The sequence below is a fragment of the Humulus lupulus genome, chromosome 8 (genome assembly GCF_963169125.1).
Source record: "Humulus lupulus chromosome 8, drHumLupu1.1, whole genome shotgun sequence".
In the NCBI taxonomy this organism is placed as follows: Eukaryota; Viridiplantae; Streptophyta; class Magnoliopsida; order Rosales; family Cannabaceae; genus Humulus; species Humulus lupulus.
Genome location: NC_084800.1, coordinates 27287810 through 27301300, shown reverse-complemented (window position 1 = coordinate 27301300; position 13491 = coordinate 27287810). Strand labels below are relative to the sequence as shown.

At 40.1% G+C, this 13491-nt stretch overlaps 1 non-coding gene across 1 annotated transcript; it reads right to left on the bottom strand.

Annotated features, from left to right (window-relative positions):
* Positions 1-12265: 12265 nt before the first annotated feature.
* LOC133798861 (small nucleolar RNA R71) lies at positions 12266-12372 on the bottom strand. The gene has a single exon (XR_009876078.1). It is a non-coding gene; the product is annotated as a small nucleolar RNA R71 (small nucleolar RNA).
* Between the last annotated feature and the right edge of the window lie 1119 nt (positions 12373-13491).

Sequence of the window (13491 nt, the reverse complement as noted above, 5' to 3'; positions counted from 1 at the left end):
ATAAATTGTTTAGATAACAATCACATAATTTGTTTAGATAACAAATATATAATGTAATGCTCCAAATTTCCTAATAAGGTTTAGGACCTTGATTAGGAGGCCGGGAGGACCATAATTGATTTATTATGCTATTTAATGGTTATATGCATGTTTATGTGAGTTATATTATTATATGATGATAAACGCATGCATATGAGTTTATTTCAATTATAAGGGCATTTTGGTAACTTGGCCTGTTGAGGGCGTGATTGTGTATTTACATGCATGTGGGTAAATTATAAATAATACCACATCACGGAATGCAAGTTTTCGGACTAGTCATAACGGGATTAAGTTCGGGGCTCGGGGTGAGTCTCGGGGTTGTTTAGTGATTAGAATGTTGCCGGGAATTAGAGGGTAACGGGATATGAATTATTGGTATTTGAGAATATTGATAATAACGGGAATTGGAGGGTGTTAATTATAATTAACGAGATAGGCGAGAAATGACGGTTTTACCCTTGAAGGTCTTTAGAGGGATTTATTTGACCTAGGGGTATTTTAGTCTTTTCACCCCTAAGATAGTTATAAGCCATTAGAAGGCTGTGGAATTGTAAAAAACAGAGCATCATCATCCTTCTTTCTCTCCCTCACCCGTACACCATTTCTCCTCTTTCTTCCTTTGGATTTTTTGAAGCCAATTTGAGGTATTAAGCTAGGAAATCAAGGTTTGAGCTTAGGAATTTGATTCAGCCATTGAAGGGGATTTAAAATCAAGCTTGAGGTAAGGAATTCAGCCATGAAAGTCTTGTTATACCCTGTTTTTCTTTTGGTTTTCAGCCTATAGATTTTGATGTGTTAGTTGGGAATTAATGGGAGTTTTTGAGTAAGATTGATTGGCTTTTGAAGATGTTGTGATATGTATGAAGTATAGGGGTTGAATTAGATGTTTGGGTGATGTTTGGGATTGGTTTGGAGGGTTGGTTCCAAGGAATAACGCAGGGGAGGAACTTTGGTTTTGTTGAATCGTAGAAAAGAGCCGCGACACGGCTAGGGTGAGCTGCGGCCCACGTTGGGTGCTAGGGAGGAGCCGCCTCTGTCTAGGGGGCGAGCCGCGGCGCGGCTAGGGAGGGCCACGACCCTTAGTGGCATTTTGGCCAGAAATGAGATTTTGGCTTGGGGATTCAAGCCTTAGGCCTCGGGATCGATCCTACTACCCGGTTTAATAAGATTCGATGTCTCGGAGTCTAGGTTTTGGTTTGGAAACCTTTGTTTTCATTTTCATTGATGAATCCTATATTTTGATTATGACTAGGTGACTGTTAAAGGATCAAAGAATTGATCGTTCTCAAGGGTTGTTCTTTTACTAATTCTTGCTCGAATCCGAGGTAAGAAAACTGCACCCTGTTTGTATGTGACATGCATGGTCATTCTTGATGCATGTTGAATGTTTAAATGCAAGGTACGAGAAACATGTGATTAGGACATGCTTTGTATACTGAGTATGATATTTTTCAGAGCTTGAGCCTCTATGTTTATGCATGATCCTAGTTGTGCTAGTAATTATTGAGTAAGCATGCTGAATGCCCTGTATTCAGTTATTTGACATATGATATATGTTTGGTGGCATTGCTTACTTGTATATGGCACTGACTTATTAGTCAGAATCGGCAACGGTGTTAGATCCATCTGTGAAGCTGTGACTTACTAGTCAAGTTCACAACGGGTTGAACATTGGTCGCATTTCACTGACCTAAGAGTCAGAAATGGAATAGCATCTTGAACGCAGGGCCGATTGAAGATTAGATCTAATCGATATCAGCGCTGAATGACTCATTTGGGGTATTAATGTTGAACCGACCTGAAGGTTGATGAAAATTATAAGCGATTAGCTAGTCTAGGACTAGTTACTCAGAGCCAGGGCCTAAGGCCTAGGTGACTGCTTGTCACATGGCTAGGGAACAGTGTTCCATAGTTATGACTCTAGGGTCATGAGGAAGGTTATGTTGGTGACTAATCATCATGCACCTATCCTGCTTAAGCTAGTGAAATGATCACTTATTTATAAAGGGAGCAGAACCCACCTTAGTGACTTGCACCAGTGTTGTAATGCCCCAAATTTCCCAATGAGGTTTAGGACCTTGATTAGGAGGCCGGGAGGGCCATAATTGATTTATTATATTATTTAATGATTATATGCATGTTTCGGTGAATTATATTATTATATGATGGTGGATGCATGCATATGGGAGAATTTATTATTGTGAGGGTATTTTGGTAATTTGGCCACTGTGGGCGTGATTGTATATTTTGGGTGCATGATTGTGATTAATTAATATAGCCACATTATAAGGTGGATTGGTTCAAGCTATCGACATGAGACGATCATGAGATGTAAGTGTTCGGTCTAGTCATAACGAGTTTAAGTTCGGGCCTCGGGGTGAGTCTCAGGGTGAATTTTATGATTATAGCGTTACCGAGGATTTTAGGGTAACGAGATGTGATTTATTGGCATTTGAGAATGTTGAGAATAGCGGGAATTGGAGAGCGTTAATTATGATTAACGGTATAGGTTGAAAAGGACGATTTTACCCTTGGGAGTGCTTAGAAGCCTTTAAATGACCTAGGGGCATTTAGGTCATTTGGCTTGGATATACATGAGGTTTAGTAGGCTGTAGAAAACAGAGTTAAAACAGAGTCATCCTCATCCTCTCCTTCTCTCTCTCCCGTACAAAACTCTCCTCCATCTCTCTTCCAAATTTTGAGAGCCACTTTGGGGTTTTAAGCTAGGAAATCAAAGGTGGCAGCTAGGGGACTTGTTTCAACCATTAAAGGGGATTCAAAATAGGTTTCAAGGTGAGTTTTAGACTTTGGTTTCAGGTGTTGCTCTGTTTTCAAGTTTTGGTTTTCAACTTTTGATTCTTGTGAGAAGTTTGGATTCAAAGGGGTTTTGATGGATTATAAGATTGGGTTTTGATGAGGGGAGGTTATGGGTGTTGTCTAGGGGTTTAATTATATGCTAGGAAGAGGTTTTATGAAGGTTTGAAGGATTGGTTCTAACGGAAAACGCAGGGGCAAATTCTGAGTTCGCGTGCTGGTTTTTGCCTGGTCTGGGCTGGGCACCGCGGCGCAGCTGTGGTGCGCCGCGGCCCTTGGCGTCTGGCAGGGGGGGAGCCTTTCTGTTTGGAGGCACGCCGCGGCGCAGTAGGGGAGGGCCGCGGCCCTTAAGGCCATTTTGACCAAAAACATGTTTTTAAGCTTGGGGATTCAAGCCATAGGCCTCGGGGTTGTACCTAGTACCCGGTTAAGTGAGGATTGATCTCCCGGAGGCTAGATATTGATTTGGGAACTTATGTTGATCATTTTTATTGATTGTACCTTATATTTGGTTATGACTAGGTGACCGCTAAAGGACTAAAAGTTGATCGTTCTCAAGGGTCGCTCTTTTAAACGTCCTAGCTCGACTTTGAGGTAAGAAAACTGCACCCTGTGTATATGAGACATGCATGGCTATTATGATACATGTTGGTTGATTAATGGGTATGACATGCGTGGTTATTATTGATGCATGACGGCTAATTATTATGTCTGACATGCATGGCTACTCTTGATGCATGTTGGTTGACTATTAAATGTGACATGCATGGCGATTATTAGTGCATGTTGGATTGCTAGATATGTTGCATATGATGCATGAGAAACATGTGTTTGGGACATGCTTTATATACTGAGTATGATACTATTCGGAGCTTGAGCCTCTGTGTTTATGCATGGCCCTAATAGCACTACTACCTGTTTGGTAAGCATGCTAAATGCCTCGTTTATGGATAAGGAACATGTGATATATGATTGGTGGCATGTCTTACTTGTGAAAGACACTGACTAGTCAGGGACCGACTCTAGAGTCGAGAATTATGCATTGAATGGCTCTATGGCATTAATGCCAGACCGACCCTAAGGTCGAAGAATTTATAAGCGCTTGCCTGGTCTACGACCAGATGTTTAAGGCCAAGGTATATGACCCCGGTGACTGTTTGTCACACGGCCAAGGGACGTTGTCCATGGCACGACTCTAGGGTCGGGAGGAAGGTTATGTTGGTGACCATTCACCATGCACCTGTCCTAATCAACTTATGAAAGGATCACATATCAGTTAAGCCCTGGTGACCCTATCGTCACATGGCTAAAGGGAGCGATGCTCATTATTGTGACTTTTGGCTATTGTCACCTATCTGCCTGGACTGATAGTCCTGAATGGTTATTATGATCGTTGTTGATATTATATCATGTTTTATTGTGTTTTCTTGCTGGGCTTCGGCTCACGGGTGCTACGTGGTGCAGGTAAAGGCAAGAGGAAACTGGACCATCCTTGAGTTGGAGAGCTTAGGTGATGACGTGTACATATGCAGCTGCTCGTCCGCCACGGCCGAGGTTTAAAGTGGAACTAGGGTTGAACCCTGTTTTGCTACTTAGAATGGCCTGTTGTAAATATTTTTTGTAATAAACTCTGAAAATATATTTTTGGGATCCCAATGTATAAATTAAACGTTCTAGTGAAACGTTACATCTTAACCAAAATGTTTAAACCCTAAACCGCTAATCATACTTAGTTACACGTTTTGGCCAAATGACTTGATTAGCGAGTTTAGCACTGTTTACAAGGCACACCGTAACGGTCCCTGGAGTTTGGGGCGTTACAATTGTCACTCTTTTATTTAGGGCTATCAGCCCGGTATGGTTACAAGAACCACCATTATTAAATCACTTATCTGATTGAGATTAACTTGATAGTCATCCACTCAGGAGGGCAGGATTTCTTATCCTAGATACCCATCATTACGTGAATTTGTTTGCCTGCTTGACTAAGGCTATATCTGCTAAACGTGTGCCTTATGATTTGATGACATGTTATTACTGTTCATGAGCATATTGAGTTTTCTTGCTGGGCTTCGGCTCACGGGTGCTATGTGGTGCAGGTAAAGGAAAAAGAAAGTTGGACCATCCTTAAGTTGGAGAGCTTAGGTGACGATGTGTACATATGCAGCTGCTCGACCATCACGGCCGAGGTTTAAAGAGGAACTAGGGTTAGACCTTGTTTTGCCGCTTAGATCGGCTGGTTGTAAATATTTTCTTGTAATAGACCTTTAAAATTATGTTTTTGGGATCCCAATGTATATAATAGACGTTCTAATGAAACGTTATACCATAACCAAAAAATTTAATCCCTAAACTGCTAATCATACTTAGTTACACGATTTTGGCCAAATGACTCGATTAGCGAGTTTAGCACTGTTTACAAGGCACACCGTAACGGTCCCTGAAGTTTAGGGCGTTACATATAACTTGTTTAGATAACAAGTACCAATAATTTATTCCTTGGGCATATGATTGTTTAGATAACGAGCCATATAAATTTATATAACTTGTTTAGATAACTAAGCCCCATAAATTTATGGGCATATGATTGCTTAGCTAGCAAGCCCCAAGAAGTATGATGGCCATGATAATGCATGTTTTATAGTCATATGTTTTGTAGTCTTATGTTTATGTTTTATGATATATGTGCTAGTAGATTTTTCATTGCTGGGCATTAAGCTCATTCCTTTATTTTTATGTACGCAGGAAAATAGTTATGGCGGCGAAAGGATTCTTGGCAGCATGGTTTGTGTATTAAGGAGGAAGGGATTCGATGGACTGCATGAATGATTTGAGGATGACGTTATTTTTAGTCTCTTTAAATTATGTTTTATGTATTTTCCGCATTTAGCTTTGTAAACAATTTCCTTTAGTTTAAAGTTATGTTTTATTTTAAAACAATGAGATCTCATACCTCTCGCATTTATGTATTTCAATATTTACTTTGGAGTTTTAATAAAGTTGTGAATATTTCTTAGGTATGTTTTCTAAAAAATAGTAGCTAAGTCTAATAGTTTTAATGGTCCAAGGTCTTAGAATTAGTTGAGTCATTACAACTTTTCTTTCCCTTTATCTGCACCACATAGCACCCGTGAGCCAAGGCTCAGTGTGACGCCCCACGTCACTGTGGCTGCTTTCTGGAATGACGACTGGCCCTACAAACCAAGACAAGTCTTTCCAGCGTGCTTTGTCCTCACTCGCACACTTCCTGGGAAAACTTCCCAGGAGGTCACCCATCCCTAGATTACTCCAGGCCAAGCACACTTAACCATGGAGTTCTCAAGTGATGGGCTACCGAAAAGAAATGCACCTTCCTGATATAGGTAGTACCCATCAATCCATTTAAGCCCTCTTCAACTGTGTAGTCCCATACCTACACAGTCTTAGAATCTCTTCAACTGTGTAGTCCCATACCTACACAGTCTTAGAATCATTACACTTGACCTTCCCCAGGCGGTGTGGGATTGCACAGCTTACCTGGTCTTTCCCCTTACGGATCACGGGATTCTGTGTAACGACCCAAATTCACTAATAAGGCTTAAGGGCCTTGATTAGTGTGCCAGGAGGGCATGATGGGAATTATGTGTGATTATTATGACTTAAGCATGTTATATGATTACTTGAGTACTTGAGATGCATGACTATGTGTGTTAGTGTGCATATAGGCCCAGATTAGGTTAGAAGGGCATAATCGTAATTTTAGCCATTATGGGCATAACTGCTTTGATATATGTGATAATTGTTGAGACCACATTATTATGTGGATATATCTGTAATCTGTGACTCGAGACGATCCTAGTGAGCAAAGTAGCGTAAAAGTCATAGCGGGGATTTATACCCGGCTCGGGGTGAGCTCAGGGGTGTAAATGGGGATTTGGTGGATAAGCTGGAGATTATTATGATATTGAGGAAGGCTATTGGTGATTAGTAAGGTATTGGGAACTAAGCGGGAAATAATAGGGACACTCGAGGAAGTAGCGGGAATTGGGCAAAATGACTAAAATACCCTTAAGAGGACTAAAGGATTAGAGATAACTGTGAGGGCATAAAGGTCATTTGACTTTTAAGGAAGGGTATTACTGAGGTTTTAAGATAGTGGGATTTATAGAATATCAAAAGGGTCTGAAAAAGAAGGGAAAAGAAGGAGGGAAAACAGAGAGAGTTTCTTGAGTCGGTTTACACTTTCCTTCATCTATTTTTGGAGAATTTCTGGAGTAAAGCTTAGAGGAGAGCTGGGATAACTAAACCTCAAGGACTTTGATCTAAGGCTAAGGAATTGACAGAGGTTTAACAGGGTTTCACCAATACTTGAGGTAAGATTCTAGAGTTCATCCATTTCTGTTTCTGGTTTTTAAGTTGTGGTACTTGTGTTGAATTGAATGGAATTGAATGGAACTTTAGGGAATTCAGGCTTAGGGCTGAGGAGCAGCAAGCCAAGGGGAGCCTAGGGTTAGCTTGTGGGCGAAATTCTATCAAAGGTATGAATTCTAAACTCTAGTTCTGATGTTCAGCTGGTTTATGTTAGGTTCTGAAGTTTGGAGGTGGCTATGGTGAATTTTGAGTTTGTGATTGCATGTGCTTGGAGTTTGGAGGTTTAGGGTGCTTGGGATGAGTGGAGTGTGGTCATGAGGTTGTTTTTAGGTTTGGGTAAGAGTTGGAAGAGGTTTGGTTGAGTTTGGCTCGAGAAAATCGCACAAGGGAAATTTTGGTGTTGGGCTGCCTGTGACTAGCGCTACAGCGCTAGCCTTTGGGCGCTGTAGCGCTAGGCCCATATGCTGGAAGGGTTTTGGTTCTGTCTGTAGCGCTATAGCGCCCTCCCAAGAGCGCTGTAGCGCTACCCTGCCTTCTGAAGGGGATTTTGGGGTATTTAGCAAGGGTTTTTGACCTAAGGTTTGGGGTTTGGTTCCACCACCTTGTTTGGTGGAACTAGGACATCCCGGGGGCTCGGGATTAGCCCCGGGGCTAGGTTTTGAACTTGAGGATTGATGTTGACTTTGATCATGATTGTGTTTAGGTGAGCGCTAGGGCTCGAGTGGGATTGTGCTCAAGGTGTCGTGACATCGAAAACTAGTGAATTGAAAGGTAAGAACACTGCACCCGAATGTATGATTGTGATGGGACTAAGTGCTCCCGAGAATTGCTTTGTGTCATCGTTGGTATTATGCCAAGGGACACGTATAAGCGGTCTAAGAGTACCGTTCATGAATTTAGCGCATGGGACGCGATTTGGCCACTGGGAGCCAGAAATGAAAGGATAACAGAGGGAGCAGCTTGTGAGCGCTAGCCCTGGTTATCCTCTATGCATTGTGTTATATGAGCTGATATGCTTTGTAAATGAAATACTTGATTATTGATATGCTTTGTATATGAAATACTTGACTGTAGCTATGCTTGAAGTTTATGAGATGTCATAAGTGAGATTGACCTGACAGCTAAATGTGCTTGCTTTATTATTGATGTATGTTCTTGCTGGGCCTTGGCTCACGGGTGCTACGTGGTGCAGGTAAAGGCAAGGGCAAGTTGGACCAGGCCTGAGATGGAGAGCTCTGAGGTGAAATGTACATAGCCAGCCGTTCGATCACCATGATCGAGGAGTGTGTCAGGACAGAGATCACCTAACTGCTCATTTTTCCTTAGTATGGCTGTTAATGTATTTAGACTTTGTAACTTTTGTAAATGGCTTTTAAACTGTCATTTTTGGGATCCCATATACATAAACAATGTTTAGCAACGAAAATGTATCTTTTGAGACCAAAACATTTTTAACCCTAGTTCCTCTACTATTTCAATAACACGTTTTTACTTTAATGACTTGATTAGCGAGTCTGGCACTTTATAAACACACAGAGTAGCGGTCCTGGCTATCCAGGGCGTTACATTCTGACTGTCACAATAATTGATTTATTATGCTATTTAATGATAATATGCATGTTTAGGTGGATTAAATATGCATGTGAACCCATTTGTGATTAATTTGGTGATTTTCATATTTTGGCCATTTCGGGCATTTTTGGCATATATGTGAAATGGGTGTGGTGCTTTGTTATTATTTGGTTATGCCAGTGTTACCCAGCACAAGACGATCCTAGGAGGTAAGCTAGTGGGAAAGTCACAACGGGATTTAAGCTTGACTTGGTGTAAGTCAAGGGGTATTTAGAGCATTACCGGGTTATTGGGTAATGGGAATTAATATTTGGTGATAAATTGGGAGTTAGTAAGCTAGTAAGAAAACTGCACCCCATTTGTGACATGCATGGTTATGTTTGATGCATGTTGGATGTTGAAATGTAAACATTGATAGCATAATGAATGCTTGGCAATCTTGCCCATTTGCATATGATTATTATTGAGGCATGCTTGTTGGTTAAATGTGATGCATGTGATGCATGAGAAACATGTGATTAGGGCATGCCATGAATGATGAATATGAGATTGGTCAGAGCTTGAGTCTCTGTGTTTGTGCATGATTATAATTATGCTAGCAACTGTTTAGTAAGCATGCTGAGTGCCCTATTCTTGGATAATTGGCATATGATACATATTGATAGCATTGCTTACTTGTGCATGGCACTGACTTATTAGTCAGGTTTGGCAAAGGTGCTAGTATCAACTGTGAAGCTGTGACTTATTAGTCAGGTTCGGCAGTGGTACTGGGCACTGGCCACATTGTGTTGTCTCACTAGTCATGACAACCCTAGTGAGTAGTGCAAGCTATGTCGATTGGACCTAATCGACCCTCTGCATTGAATGACTCCAAAAGCATTAATGCAGGACCGACCTCAAGTTCGATGAATATAAACAAGCATTTATCTAGCCAAAGGCTAGTCATGTAGAGCTGATTAGTGCTCAAAAATATCATTTTATTAGTCTTAAAAGTGTAAAATTAATTAAGTTTTAATTAATATTTTCATGGATTTATTGTCATATATTTTATATTTGAAAATATTAATTTTAATTTGATTTGTGTTTAATTTTCAGAAAATAAAATGATTTTTGACACAAAGAAAAAGAAAGGAGAAAGAAAGAATTAAAATTGAAGAAATCAAGAAGAAAATGGCATTTTTGAAGATGATTTGGCCCAAAGCTAGGCCCAAAATGGAGCCAGCCGCCAGCCAACTGCCAAGCCGCCAGCCAGCCGCCAAGCCTCCAGCCAGCCGCCAAGCCGCCAGACAGCCGCCACTGCACGCTGACACGTTCTGACGCCGACAGCCTGCCACGCTGACATCTGTCCCCCTCTGCGTCAGCCATGTTTCCCACGCTCCCCCACGCGCCTGCCGCGTCTGACGCCACTGCCCCCTGACGCGTTCTGCCACTCGTCAGCTTCTGTCCCCACGTGGGCGACCACGACTGCCACGACCTGACCACGCCAGCCGCGCCATCCAATCTGAAGCTGCCAGCTGTCCCTTGCGTCAGTCCTTGTCCCCTACGGCTCAACACATTTTCCCCACTTTCACCAGTTTTTTTATGCCACTTTCCCACCATTTTTTACACGGTTTTGCACGTTTTTAGGTCCTATTTACACTATAAATAGAGTACCAAATGGGGTAAAAATATATCAAATTGTGCAAGGGAATAGTAGAGAGTATTGGAGAGAAAAACACTTACTTTTCCTATTTTTCTTTTACATTTTCTTGAGTGAAAACAATGCCTATTTTAGGCTAAATTTTCTTGTGGAAAGGCTAGAGTGGAGTTCATGTTTAATATTATATTTTTTTTAATATATTGATTCTTTATTTTGTTCTTCATTTCTATATATTTGTTACAATTAAATTTATTTTTTTCTAATTTTTGTTCTAAATTTATTATTATCTTTTACATAAGTCTAGTCATGCTCTTCTTATGTAATTTAGGTTTTTAATTTAATTTAGAATATTTGTTATATTATATGCTTTTTACTGCATTCTGCCATTGGTATTTTGTCGCTCTAAAGTATATAATATGATAGGTTTTAAAATTAGAAGTTAGTATAATTTAATTAAAGAACATATTTTAAGGTGAGCTTTAATATATATATTTTCCAACTATAATTAATGGTGTAGAATTATAGTTGAGTATAATGAATCAATTTTATTAAAATATATATATGTTTGCATGAATGAAACTTATGCCTTCCATACTTTCTTTCTGATTCTAATCCCTCGATTTTATTCATTTAATGTTTATATTCTTTTTCAAATTCACATTTTTCCAAAGTTTATTATTTTTAATTTACTAATCTTTCTTTTAATTTTGTACTTTACCTCTCTGTGGATACGACATAGCCCGATTACTACTGCGACCGCTTAGGAAATATTGGGCGATATCAATTTTTGGCGCCGTTGCCGGGGAGGTAATTCTACAATTAAAGGTTTGCCTAGTAAATTATTTTTTTTTCTTTCAATAAAAAAAAAAAAAAAAAAGTAGTGTAATTTTTAATTTCTCTTTTATTTTATTTTTCCTTAGTAGTTTTATTTATTTATTTATTTTATTTATTCATTTTTTTTTTTTGAATTTTAAGTTTAGAATTTTTATTTTAGATTTAGTTTTTTTCCGAAAAAAAAAAGAGCATAAAATTTAAAAAAAAAATCAAAAAAATCAAAAAAATCAAAAAATCAAACAAAGTATTGAGAACATTTGTGTAATCGTGGAAATTAGTAAAAACCAAACTTGTTCTGTCTTAGAAAAATTGGTTCTTAAATAAGGTCTGTGTTAGTGTTACCCTCCAATCTTTTCTAAGAACCTCGGGGAGTTCTAGAAAAGCTCTTGGGCCTAAAGTGGTACCTTGGCAGCCTTTCCAATTGGCCTGGGAACATTTTGGTGTATACTTATTACATTATTACACGTTTGCGCTTATAATACTTACAAAAAAATATTTATGCCACGAAACAGAGACGCACTAGGGAGATTTGTGAGACAACAAGTAGAAACTTTAGAAAACTCTCCTAGTTCGTCGTTTTCTTCCATTCGTTCAAACACTCCTGATTCACCGAGACTTCCTGAACCACCCACGATGGCTCATCAAGATGAAGTCCAACCAAGAACGCTACAGGAATATTTACATCCTACGCGTACAGCCACACCTTCGTGCATAATGTATCCCAACAATATGCCAAATTTCGATTTCAAACCCGGCATGATTAACCTCTTACCAACCTTCCATGGGTTGGAAAATGAGAGTCCGTACGTGCATATACGGGAATTCGAAGAGGTGGTGGCTACATTCAACAACCGAGCTGATGTCACCAACATTGTGAGATTGAAATTCTTTCCTTTCTCACTCAAAGACAAAGCAAAAAGCTGGTTGTATTCCTTAAGGCCTAGATCTATCGGAACATGGGACGAAATGACAAAAGCATTCTTTGCCAAATATTTCCCGCCCCATAAGACTAGTAGCCTTAAGAGACAAATCTCTACCTTCATCCAGAAAGACCATGAAACTTTCCATCAGGTCTGGGAAAGGTTTAGAGATTTGATAAATCAATGCCCACATCATGGATACGAAAGTTGGCATCTGATCAGCTATTTCTATGACGGTCTCACAACCGGACAAAGACAATTCGTACAAATGATGTGCAATGGCGAATTCCTTCAAAAAGATCCCGATGAAGCTTTCGAGTACCTCGACGATCTTGCTGAAAAGTCCTACACATGGAATGGACCGAGTCCTATGGACAAGCCACGATCAACTGGAATCTACCAATTGAAGGAAGAGGATAACGTCAAAAGCCAAATTGAATCATTGAGACAACAATTCGAGGCTTTCAAATCTCAAGAAGGTAGAGGAATCCACATGGCTGCAAAGGTAGAGACACGAGATCCATGCTTCATCTGTGGAGGAACGGAACATCAACCGCAAGAGTGCCCAACTCTTAGTGAGTTAAGAGGAGGAAAAGAGGAACAATGCAATGCCTTAGGGGATTACAAGAAACCTTATAACCCTTTCTCAAACACTTACAATCCTGGTTGGCGCAACCATCCAAATTTCAGCTGGAAGGATTCGAACCAAGCATCTGGGAGCCAATGGAGGCCTGAGCAGCAACAACCACCAAAATCATACAACGCTCCTCAAAATATCATGCAGTAAAGTAATTCTCTTGAGAGTACTTTGCAAATGCTTGCACAAACTCAAATAGCCTCAACTCAAGAGCTCAAAGCTTGTTTCACACAAATGGTAGAGGAAATGAAAGACATGAAAGTCCAAATGACAAAGCTAAACACTACTTTGGCTATTCAAGAGCATGGGAAACTTCCCGCTCAACCTCTAATCCATCAAAAAGGGCAACACATGGCACAAACCTCCTCCTCTGCAGATACAAATTTCAAAGAGGTTAATGCCATCACTACTCGAAGTGGTCAAAGTACGGTTTCACCGTTAACAAAGACAACGAGTACGTCAATGCCCGCTCCAGATAATGATGTGCCAATAAACATTCCAGTAAAGGCACCCTTTCCTCAAGCTTTGAAATCCACTGGAAAGGTACTGGAAAATCATGGTGAAATCCTAGACCTTTTAACACAAGTGAAGATCAACTTGCCATTGTTGCATGTGATCAAACAAGTGCCGGCTTATGCCAAGGTTATCAAGGATTTATGCACCGTTAAAAGAAAGCATCATGT